We start from the raw sequence: 12,689 nt of genomic DNA on the forward strand, positions 1-12,689 counted from the left end.
AGAAAATATAATCGAAAGAAATTCACAGTTAGCAATCATAATTGTGAATGTGAACGGGATAAACTTAACCATAAAAAGTAAGCAGATAGCAGAATGGATTAGAAACCGCAATCCAACAATGTTATTTACACAAGAAATACATGTGAAATAGAGAGACACAGAGTTAAAATAAGGAACTACAGCAGAATTCAATATGGTTCAACTGAAGTAAATAAGCCAGGGTTAGTAGTCATTATCATACACAAAAAAAGAAGCAAAAGCAGACCTAATTAAAATGTATAAACAAAAAAACACTATATCTTGGAATAAGAAATCATAGACAGTGAAGTAATATCAATACTAAACATGCATGTACCAAATGGCAAAGCATCCAAATTCTGAAAGAAAAAGTTAAATGAATTATAGGAGGAAATACACATTAAAATCACACTAGTAGCATGCCTCAATTTTTCTCTTTCAAAGAGATAAATTTGACCGAAAATAAATAAGAAAGTATTCAAGGAGAGGAATAAAATCTTAGAAAAGTTAGAAAGGATAGACCTCTGGAGAAAACTGAATAGGAATAGAAAGGAATATGTTTTTCTCAGCAGTACATGACACATTCACAAAAACTGACTATGCAATAGGGCATAAAAACTCACAACCAAATGCAGTAAAGCAGAAATATGAAATGCTTTATTTTCAGATGATAATGCAATAAAATTACATTTAATAAAGGAATGTAAAAGTGGAGATTAAAAATTAATTGGAAACTAAATCTAAAGCTAAAGAATAAGTAGGCCAAAGAAGAACACATGGAAACAATAATTTCATTAAAGAGAATGACAAAAATAAGACAGTATTTCAAATCTGTGAGATTCAGCCAAAATAGTATGTAGGGGAAAATTGATATTTCTAAAGGCATACATAAGTAAAACAAAGAAAGATCAGACCAAATATTGAACTGACAGGAAAGTGAAAAAAACTAGAAAAACAAATTTGAAATCCCCAATTTAACATCAAAATGCAAATCCTGAAAATCAATAGAGAGATGAATAAAACTGAAAGTTTAAAGAAAAAAACCTGTAAAATAATAAAACTGGGAGCTTGTTTTATGGGAACAAAAACAGCAAAGCATTGATTAATTTGATCAAAAAAGAGAAAAACCAAATTACTGAAATCAAAAATGAAGAGTAAATGCACCACCTATGAAGATAAAATTAAAGCAATTATCAAGAGGAATTTTGCCTAATTATATGGCAGCAAAATTGACAATCTAAGTAAAGTAGATGAATATTTATGAAAAATATAATTTGCCCAGATTAATAAAAACAAAAATATTATTCTTAAATAGCCCCATCTTAGAAAATGAAATTGAACAAGTCATCAATGATTTCTTTAAAGAAAAAATCTTCAGAACCAGATAGTTTCACAAGCAAATTCTACCAAACATTTAAGGAACAATTATTCCCAATGTTATATAAATTATGAGAAAAAACAAGTAATGGTTGCATCCTACCAAATTCTTTTATGAGACAAATATGGATTTCATATCTAAATCAGGGAGAGCAAAAACAGAAGGAAAACTATGGATTAATTTCCTTGATGAATATCAATGCAAAGATTTTAAATAAAATACAAGTAAGGAGATTACAGCAATGTATCCCAATGATCATACACTATGAAAAAATGGAATTTATACCAAGAATACAGGATTAGTTCAATACTAGGAAAACTCTTAGAATATTTGACCATATGAATAACCAAAAAAAGACCTATGACTCTTATGATTATATTAATAGATACAGAAAAAAATCTCTGCAAAATTAAAGAAACATCCCCAATTAAAACATTGGAAAGCATAGGAATTGAAAGAACCTTTATTAAAATAAGTAGAAGCTATTTTTTTAAGAAAAGAACAAGTATGATCTGCGATGAATATAAATCTGAAGCCTTCCCAATAAGATAAGGGATGAAGAAAGTATATCTATTATCACCTCTATTATTCTCTATTATTCAATTTTGTATTAGAAATGCTAGGTATTAAATTAATCTATCTACTCAGTGCCATACCAATCGAACTACCAAAAAATTATTTTACTGAGCTGGACAAAATAATAACAAAATTCATCTGGAAAAACAAGAGGTCTAGAATAGCTAGGGTATTCATGAAAAGACATGCTAGAGAAGGTGGCTTAGCCATACCAGATATTAAACTGTACTACAGAGCAGCAGTCATCAAAACTGCCTAGTACTGGTTAAGAAACAGGGGTGTGGATCTGTGGAATAGGATAGGTACACAAGAAGAAGAAATCAACAAGTTTAGCAATCTACTCTTTGATAAACCCAAAGAGGCCAGCTTCTGGGCTAATAATTCACTATTTCACAAAAACTGTTGGGAAAATTGGAAAATGGTAGGGCAAAAACTGGGCATAGACCAATATCTTACACCATATACCAAAATAAAATCAAAATGGGTTCATGATTTAGGAGTAAAAGCTGATACTATAAGTAATTTGGGAAAGCAAGGAATAGTTTGCTTATCAGATTTATGGAAAAGTAAAGAATTCATGACCCAACAAGAGATAGAGAGCATTACAAAATGCAAAATGGATAATTTTGATTATGTCAAATTGAAATGTTTTTGTACAAAAAAGCCAATACAACAAAGATTAGGAGGGAAGCAGAAAATTGGGAGAAAATCTTTGCGACTAGCATCTCTGATAAAGGCCTCATATCTAAAATATACAGGGAACTGAGCCAAATATATAGGAATACAAGCCATTCCCCAATTGAGAAATGGTCAAAGGATATGAACAGGCAGTTTTCAGAGGAAGAAATTAAAGCTATCTATAGGCATATGAAAAAAATGCTCTGGATCACTACTGATTAGAGAAATGCAAATCAAAACAACTCTTAGATACCATATCTCTCCTGTCAGATTGGCTAAAATAACAAATCAGGAGAATGATAAATGCTGGAAAGGATGTGGGGAAATTGGAACATTGTTGCATTGCTGGTGGAGTTGTGAGCTGATCCAGCCATTTTGGAGAGCAGTTTGGAACTATGCCCAAAGGGCTATAGAAATGTTCATACCCTTTGATCCAGCAATACAACTTCTAGGGTTGTATCCCAAAGAAATCACACAAGCGGGAAAAGGACCCATACATACAAGGATATTTATAGCAGCTCTTTTTGTGGTAGCCAAGAATTGGAAATCAAAGGGGTGCCCATCAATTGGGGAATGGCTGAACAAGCTGTGGTATATGAAGGTGATGGAATACTATTGTGCCATAAGAAATGGGGATGATGCAGACTTCATAACAACCTGGAAAAACGTACACGACATAATGCTGAGTGAGCGGAGCAGAGCCAGGAGAATGTTGTGCACAGCCACAGATATATGAATTCCATGAGGACCAACCCTGACATACTTCGTTCTTATCAGCAACCTAAGGTGCAAGGACAACTCCAGGGGACTCACGATGGAGAATGCTATCTTCATCCAGAGAAAGAACTGTGAAGTTTGAATACAGATTGAGGCGCACTACATGCTCACCTTTTTTGCTTCTCTTTTGTTTTTGTTTTTGGGGTTTTTTTTGGTTCTGTTTCTTCTTTCTCATGATTCATTCCATTGGTCATAATTCTTCTCCATAACTTGACTAGTGTATAAATTAATTCAATGTGAAGTTATACATGGTAGTTATATGAGATTCTGTGCTGTCTTGGGAAGGGTGGGGGGAGGGAGGGAGAAAATCTGGAACTCAAAATTATGTAGAACCGTGTGTGGTAAACTAAAAATAAATAAATAAATTTTAAAAAAAGAAATGCTAGGTATAGGAATTTGGAAAGAAAAATAAATAGGAAGAATAAAAATAGGTAAGGAGGAAAGAAAATTGTCAGTCTTTGTAGATGATAAGGTGATATACCTTGAATAGCTGAGAAGATCAAGTAAAAAACTTGTTGAAAGAGTTAACTTCATCAAAGTTGCAGGATACTGAATAAACTCACATAAATCATCAGCACTTCTATGTATTTCCAATAAAACTGAGCAGGAAGAGATAGAAAGAAAAAGATCCTTTTTTAAATAGTATTTTTTCCCAAATGCACATCAAGACAATTTGTCGTATTCATTCTCAGGAGGTTTTGAGTTCCAAATTTTTCTTGTTCCTTGCCTCAGCTTTGCTCTTCCTAAAATGGTAAGCAATTTGATATAGGTTATACATGTGCTATTGTGTAAGACATATTTCCATATTAGTCACAGTTGTGAAAGAAGAAACAGATCAAAATTTTAAAAAGAATCACAAAGAAGAATAAAGTGAAGAAAATCTGTTTTTATCTGCATTGAGTGCATCAGTTCTTTATTTGGATGTGGATAGCATTTTCCTTTGTGAGTCCTTTGTATTTGTCTTGGATCATTGTGTTGCTGAGAAGAGCTGAGTCATTCATAGTTGATCATTGGATGATGTTGCTGATATTGTATACAATTGTTTCCTGGTTCTGCTCATTTCATTTTGCATCAGTTCACACAAATCTTTCTATGTTTTTCTGAAATCTGACTGTTCATCATTTCTTCTTGCACAATAACAGTATTCCATTATATTCATATATATCTGCTTGTTGAGCCATTACACGACTAATGGGCATCCCTTCAATTTCCAAAATTTTACCACTATGTAAAGGGTGGCTACTAATATTTTTGAACATGTATGTCTTTTTCCCTTTTTTATTGTCTCTTTGAGATATAGACTTAGTAATGGTATTTCTGGGTCAAAGGATATGTAAAGTTTGGTTGCCCTTTGGGCATAGTTCTAAATTGTTCTCTTGAATTGTTGGATCAGTTTGCAACTCCGCCAAAAGGGCAGTAGTGTCCCATTTTTCCAACATCCTCTCTAACATTTATCATTTTCCTTTTTTTGTCATATTACCCAGTCTGAGGGGTATGAGATGGTGCCTCAGCATTATTTTAATTGACATTTCTCTAATCCAAAGTGATTTAGAGCTCTTCTTCATATGCCAATAGATAGATAACTTTGATTTTTTTTTCATCTGAAAACTGCCTCTTCATATCCTTTCACCATTTTTTCAACTGGGGAATGGCTTATATTCTTATAAATTTGACCCAATTATCTATATATTGGAAAAATGAGCCCTGTATCAGAGACACTGAATGTAAAGATTGTTTCCCAGCTTTCGTCTTTCCTTCTAATGTTGGTTGCGCATATATACATATACTTACATACACATAGAAATACTTAGGTATATATAATCACGATCACATGTAGATATATATATACATATATATGTGTATATATATATATATATATATATATATATATATATATATATGTGTGTGTGTGTGTAAGATTAGACTATACTTATCTGTCCTCTGTTTCTCTGGGGGGGGCCGGGGCGGACAACAAATTCCTTCATAAGTCCAAGTCTTTCAATATTTTTTTTAAAATCTACCACCTCATCGTTTCCTACACCACAGCAATATTCCACCCCTATACTATCAAGTTATATTAAATAGTCTAAAACAATATTGATTAATATGGCTGACATATAGTGTAGTTTTCTCATTGTTCTCTTTTGATTAAATCTATTTTAGCTTTAACTTTGTCTAGGATCGTGATTACTACCCTTGCTTTTTTTCCCAAAATAAATGCTTCTGTTATATTTATTTTAATTTTGTGTGTATCTCTTATTTCCTATCCCTCCTGACTCCTCCACTTTATTTCTACCCACTACCTTGCCATCCTATTACTTAACTTACCCTCTCCCAAAGATCCCTTCCTTATGCTCAAATTCCCTTTTATCTAAACACCCTTCTATATCCCATTTTCCCTCCCTATCCCCTTAGCTTTTTATTTCTTTCTGAATTTAGAAGATTTTTATATCCTTCTAGATATATATGTACTGTTCCTTCTTTTACCCATTCATAATGAGAGTAGGGTTCCAGACCTACCAGCTCTCCTTTCTCATCTAATTCCTTTGTGTCAGTTCTTCCTCTTGTACCTCATTTGTATAAGATAAGAACTCTTTTTGCCTTTTCCTAAAAAGATCTTACTTTTTGGAACAACATCATACTCAGGTCTACCCGAATCTTTGAATTACCCAATTACTGTTAATTGAATTCCTTATAATTCCTTATAATTACTCTTTGATGTGTACCTTATATTTCTCTTGGATCTTGTATGTCAAATTTTCTATTAAGTTCAGTGGGTTTTTTTGGCAAAAAAATCCTGAAAGTCTGGCAGTTCATTGTATGTCCTTTTTTCCCACTCATAATTATGCTTAATTTTGCTGGATATGATATTTTCAGCTACAACTCCTGTTATTTTTCTCTTCAATATATAGTGTTTCCAGACCTGTGTTCTTTTAGTTTAGCCACTGCTAGGTCATGTGTTATTATAATTATGCCTTTGCCATATTCTAGCTGGTTTTTTTTCTCATTGCTCTTAATATTTTCTCTTTGAGCTGGGAGTTTGAGAATTTGACTCCGATATTCCTGTAGATTGTCCTTGTAGGATCTCTTTCAGGTGGTAAGCAGTAGATTTTTTTTTACTTCTACTTTCCCCTCTCTTCTAATGATTCAGGATATTTTCTTTAATTATTTCTTGTATTATTGTATCAAGACTCTTTTTTATTTTTTGATTATAGTTTTCAGGTGGTCCTATTATTCTTATGTTTTCTCTTCTTGATCTGTTCTCCAAGTCACTTATTTTTCTTATGTAATGTTTCACATTCTCTTCTATTTTTTCATTCTTTATAATTTGTTTTATTTCTTGGTCTCTTAAAATTTTGCTGGTTTCCTCTTGCCCAATTCTAATTTTCAAGGAGTCATTTTCTCCCTTAAGATTCTGGATCTCCTTTTTCAGTAGGTTGACTTTTTTTCATAGTCTTGTTTTTCTTGGACTGTTGCTATTTTTTTTTAATTTTTCCTCTACCTCTCTCATTTGATTTTTAAAGTCTTTTTTAAAGTTCTTCTAGGAATTCTTTTGGGACAAGTGACTATTTGATGTTACTCTTTGGGGTAGAAGAGGTACTTTTTTGGCTTCAGCATCATTCTCTGAAGATGAACCCTAGTCTTCTCCATTCCCATAGTGACTTTAAGTTGAGTTCTTTCTCCTTTGCCTGTTCATTTGAAGTAGCTTATATTGGGGTATGGGAGATGGTGCCTCTGGCCTCAGGCCTCCTTCTGTTCTCCCCTCTGCCCTGGAATTCCGCCCTCCTGTAAGTGCACACAGCCAGCAGTGTCCTTGCCTCACTGCTTCTGCACTCACTGGAGGCATGCTGGTTCCTTCTTGCCCGGGGCCGTGTCTTGGCCGCACAGCTGGGTCTAGTGTCCCTTATCAGCAGAGGGTCACTCAATCTTTCCCCACTCAGATATCTAACTCCCCCACACTGCCCAAAAGGTGAAAATTCCTGTGGCTGAGTACGAGGTTATCTCCCAACCCAGCCATCCCCAGTGTTCATCACTTTCTATTTCAGGGGAACTAGCCTTGGGGTGTTCACACTACACAAGGATCAAGCCTTAGCCCTGGGATTTTTCTTCTTATCTTCTATATTCATCCCAGGAGGCCCACTGTTCTGCCCCAACTCTTGTTTATTTTTACTGCTCTATATTCACTCTGAAGCACTATTTTGTCTTTGTGGGGAAAATCTCAGGAACTTGGAATTTCTGACCTAACTCTGCCATATTCCCAGAATCCTTTCTCAATTGTACTCATTAAGGAGTTGTTTTCTTCAGTGGATTTTTGTATCTCCTTTTCCATTTGGCTGATTCTAATTTTTAAGCAGTTGTTTTCTTTTTCTAAACTGCTGACTGTTTTTTCCTAATTTTCTTGCATCTCTCATTCCTTTTTCCTATTTTTCTTCTACGTCCCTTGTATGATTTTTAAGCTCCTTTTTGAGCTCTTCCATGACTTCTTTCTGGTTTGAGTTCACTTCTCATTTTTCTTTGGGGTTTTCCCATAGGTGTTTTGACATTGTTGTCCTCTTCTGAGTTTGTGTCTTGATCTTCCCTGTCACCATAATAACTTTCTCTGGTTAGATTCTGTTGTTCTTGCTTGCTCATCTTTTATGGCCTTTTCCCTTTCTTTTAAATTTGATCTCTGCTCCCAGGGTTGAAGGGTCACTGTTTCATGCTTCTTGTGCCAGGGGCTGCTGGTTCTGGCTGTTTACTTGATGCTGCATTGATGTTGCCCTGAGGCCCATGAGGGAAGCTTGTGTCTTGTGCTGCATTGATGGGCTAGGGTGGGGGAGCCTGGAGCTGCGGGAGGCTCCAGGGATCTGGCAGCTTACCTGGTGATGATCCAGGGTCCTAGGGGTAGTGTTACGAATGTGCTGATGCTGGTGGGATTTTTCTGCATTTCCCAGGGCTACACTGAAGCACCTGGAGATCTGGCTGCTGGAACTTGCCTGTTTGTTTAGGCAAATATAAGGTTGATGTTTACCTGTTTGTCTGGTGCTTCACTGAAGTACATGGAGACCGGCCACTGGAACTTGCCTTTTTGTCCAGGCCATGTTGAAGCATGGGGTATGGGCCCAGCACAAGCAGCTGCTTGTTTGTTTAGGCACCCATAGGGTTGGTGTCTACTTGTTTGCCCAGGACTACAGTAAAGCATGTGGAGATTGGCTGTTGGAGGTCACCTCTATGCCTAGGGCCATGCTAAATCATGTAGAAGTTCTCGGAGCTGGAGTCTGTCCATTCCCCTGGCTATATTGAGGCATGTGGGGTGTCCTAGTATTGGCTTTTGCTTAGTCTACTGCACTAGGCCTCAGGATCTGTCATTGGTTTGCTGAACTGGGTTTTGCAGCTGGATTCCTGGGAAGCTTCCTGTCCTGGACTACTCTCCCCTTTTGCCTGAGCAAAACAGACTTTTTCTTGGCAATCTTCCAAGTTTCTTGGTCTAAAAGATTGTTTCACCCTGTCTTTTTTCTGGTTCTGTTGTTCAAGGATTGGTTTGGGGGTGCTAATTTGTGGTGTTTTGGAGGTGATTCATGGGAGAGTTGTGGTGATTTACTGCTTGCTCTGACACTTTCACTCCCTTTTTAAAAAAATTCCTTTTCAAAAAGAAGTAGAGATAAAATAAAATGCTTGGAAGCCTACTTACCAAGACAAACCCAAGGACTATATAAACACAATTACAAAACAACCTTCACACAAATAAAGATGAATCTAAACAATTGAAAAAATAGTAATTGACTATGGATAGGCTGAGCTAATAAAATAAAATGACAATTCTGAGTTAATTTACTTATTTAGTGTCTTTATTTAGAAATTATTTAGAACTTTATTTAGAAATTATTTTATAGAGTTTGAAAAAGTTAAAAACAAAATTTATATAGAAGAACTAAAGGTCAAGGATATAAAAGAATCAATGAAAAAAAAGTGTGTGAAGGAAGGTCACTTAGCAGTGCCATTTTTCAATTTTCACTATATTACAAAGAAGTCATCATTAAAAAAAAATCTAGTACTGGCTAATAAATGGAATGCTGCATCAGTGGAACAGATTAGAGTCATGATTCACAGTAGTAAATAACCATAGTAATCTAGTGTTTGACAGACCCAAAGATCTCAGCTAACGAGCACACCATTTGACAAAAATTGCTGGGACAACTGCATGGCAGTTTGGCAGAAACTAGGTATAAACCAGTATCTCACATTGTATGCAAAAATAAGGTCAGAATGATAAAGATTTAGATATAAAGGGTGATAATAATTAAATTACTGGAGCATGGAAAAAAATGTACCTGTCTGATGTATGCATAAGAGAAGAATTTATGACTGAACAAGAGAAAAATTATGTTGGGGAGAACAATGGGCATTTTTTATTTTTGTTCAGTTGTTTTGTGTCAAAACTTTTGTGACCACATTTGGGTTTTTCTTGTAAAAGAAAGTGAAGTGGTTTGCCACTTCATTCTCCAGCTTATTTTAAAGGTCAGGAAACTGAGGTAAACAGGTTTAAGTGACCTGCCCAGGGTCACACAGCTAGTAAATGTCTGACACTTGCTGACTCCAGGCCTGGTTCGCTATGCACTGCATCATCTAGCTGACCCTACTTTAGATTGCATGAAATTAAAAAAAAAAACAAAAAAACTTTTTGCACAAACAAAACTAATGCAACCAAAATTAGGACAAGAAGACTCTGGGGGCTGGGGTGGGGGTGAGATTATAGCAAGTTTCTCTGTTAAAGACCTCATTTCTCAGATGTATAGGAAACAGAGCCAAATTTATATATGAAAAAGTCATTTCCCAGTAGATAAATGGTAAAGGGATATGAACAGACAGTGTTCAGAAGAGATCAATGTTATCAATAGTCAAAAGAAAAAAAAAGCTACCACCTCACACTGATCAGATTGGCTAACCTGACAGAAAAGGAAAAAGACAAGTGCTGGAGGGAGGTGGAAAAAAATGGGAAACTAATGTACTATAAACTAGTCCAACTTTCTAAGGAACAATTTGGAACTACACTCAAAGGGTTACAAAACTATGCTTACCCTTTGACTCAGCAACACCACTACTAGGTCTGTATTCCAAAGATATCAGAGAAAAAGGAAAAAGGAAATATTTATACAAAAAGTACATATACCAGCATTTTGTGATGACAACAAATTAGAAACTGAGTGAATGTCCATGAACTAGAGAATGACTGAACATGTTGTGGAATATGATTATGATGGAATATTGTAGTGCTATAAGAAATGATGAGCAAGGATAATTTCCAGCAAATCTGGGAAGATTTATATGAAATCATGCAAAGTGAGGTGAGCAGAACAGGGAGAACATTGTATAGCATAGTAGCAATATTTTGAAGATGATCAACAGAGAAAGGCTTCAGTATTCTGATCAAGAAAATGATCTAAGACAATTCCAAAGGACCCATGTTGAAAAATACTATCCATCTCCTGAGAAAATAAATTAATTCTGAATGCATTTTTAAACGTGCTTTTTAAACCTTTATATTTTATGTTGTATGTATTTTTTTTCAACTTGGCTAATATGGCAATAAGTTTGTTTCTCATGCATAGATAATATCTTACTGCTTCTCAAGAGTCAGAGGTGGTGCCAGAATGAGAGTGAGAATTTGAACTCAAAAATTAAAAAAAAGAATGTAAAAAAATACATGTAATTGGGATATAATACATATGTATATGTATATATGTAAGTATATGTACATATATTTTATATATGTGTGTATATATATATATGTGTGTGTGTGTGTGTGTGTGTGTGTGTGTGTGTGTGTGTGTGTGCCTTTTTGAATACACTATGGAACCCAATCTCCTATTCAAGGAAAAGAAAATTATGATTTTCCCCCAAACTTTGAAATTTGAAAATATTTTATTACATCAGTTATATTCCTGAAGTTTATACAACCTCTAATTTTTATCTTTTGTAGATTAAATAATTTTTATCACTATTGTAAATCGGAATAAAAATATTTTATCCATACATTCATTTTTGTATGGTTGCCTCTTTGGGCCTTGGCTCTTTGCCTGTCAGCATAAAAAAAATAGCTCACCTCCCATTCTTCTGGCCTAGAAATGAAACAAAATTACTCGCCTTTGAATTACTTTATTAATTCTGAGATAAATGACTAAAGTTAAAGGGTACAATGGAAGCCATTTGTATTTTATTTTCCCCAATCATATGTTTAAACAATTTTTGGCATTTTTTTAAGTTTTGAGTTTCAAATTATATCACCCTCTGCCCCTGTCCTCCTTTCGTAAGATGGTAAGCATTCTGATATAGGTTAGACATATACAATCATGTAAAATATTTCCATATTAGTCATTTTTTACAAGAAGACTAAAAGAAAAAAAAGAATGAAAGAATGAAAAATAATATACTTCAGTCCATATTCACATATATATATATATATATATATATATATATATATATATATATATATATACATATACACATACGTACACACACACACATCTGTTCTTTCTCTGGAGGCTGATAGCATGCATCATCATGAATCCTTTGGGATTGTCTTGGATCATTGTATTGCTGATGATAGCTAAGTCATTCACAGATCATCGCACAATATTGCTGTTATTGTGTACAATATTTTCCTGGTTCTGCTCAGTTCACTTTGCATCAGTTCCCAGTTTTTTTTCCTGAAATCATTCTTCTTGTCATTTCTTATAGCACAATAATATTCCATCACAAGCATATACCACAACTTGCTCAGCCATTCCCCAATTGATGGGAATCCCCTTGATTTCTAAATCTTAGCCAGCACAAAAAGAGTTACTATAAATATTTTTGTACATATAGGTCCTTTTCCTTTTTTAATATCTCTTTCAGAAGCAGATCTAGAAGTGGTATTCCTGAATCAAAGGGTATGCACAGTTTTATAGACATTTGAACATAGTTCCAAATAGCTCTCTAGAATGATTGGATCATTTCACAACTCCAACAAGGGTCCTTTAGTGTCCCAGTTTTTCCACATGCCTTCCAACATTTATCATTTTCCTTTTCTTGTCATATTTGCCACTCTGATAGGTCAGAAGCACTATCTCAGAGCTACTTTAATTTGCATAGTTCTAAATTTCCCTCTAGAATGGTTGAATCAGTTTATAACTCTACCAATTATGCATTAGGTTTCCAGTTTTTTACATCCCATTCAATAATTTTCATTTCCATTTATTGTCATATTTGAAAATCTTTGAGGGTAAGAAGAGGTACCTTG

Source organism: Trichosurus vulpecula, chromosome 5 (assembly GCF_011100635.1).
Source record: "Trichosurus vulpecula isolate mTriVul1 chromosome 5, mTriVul1.pri, whole genome shotgun sequence".
NCBI classification, from domain to species: domain Eukaryota; kingdom Metazoa; phylum Chordata; class Mammalia; order Diprotodontia; family Phalangeridae; genus Trichosurus; species Trichosurus vulpecula.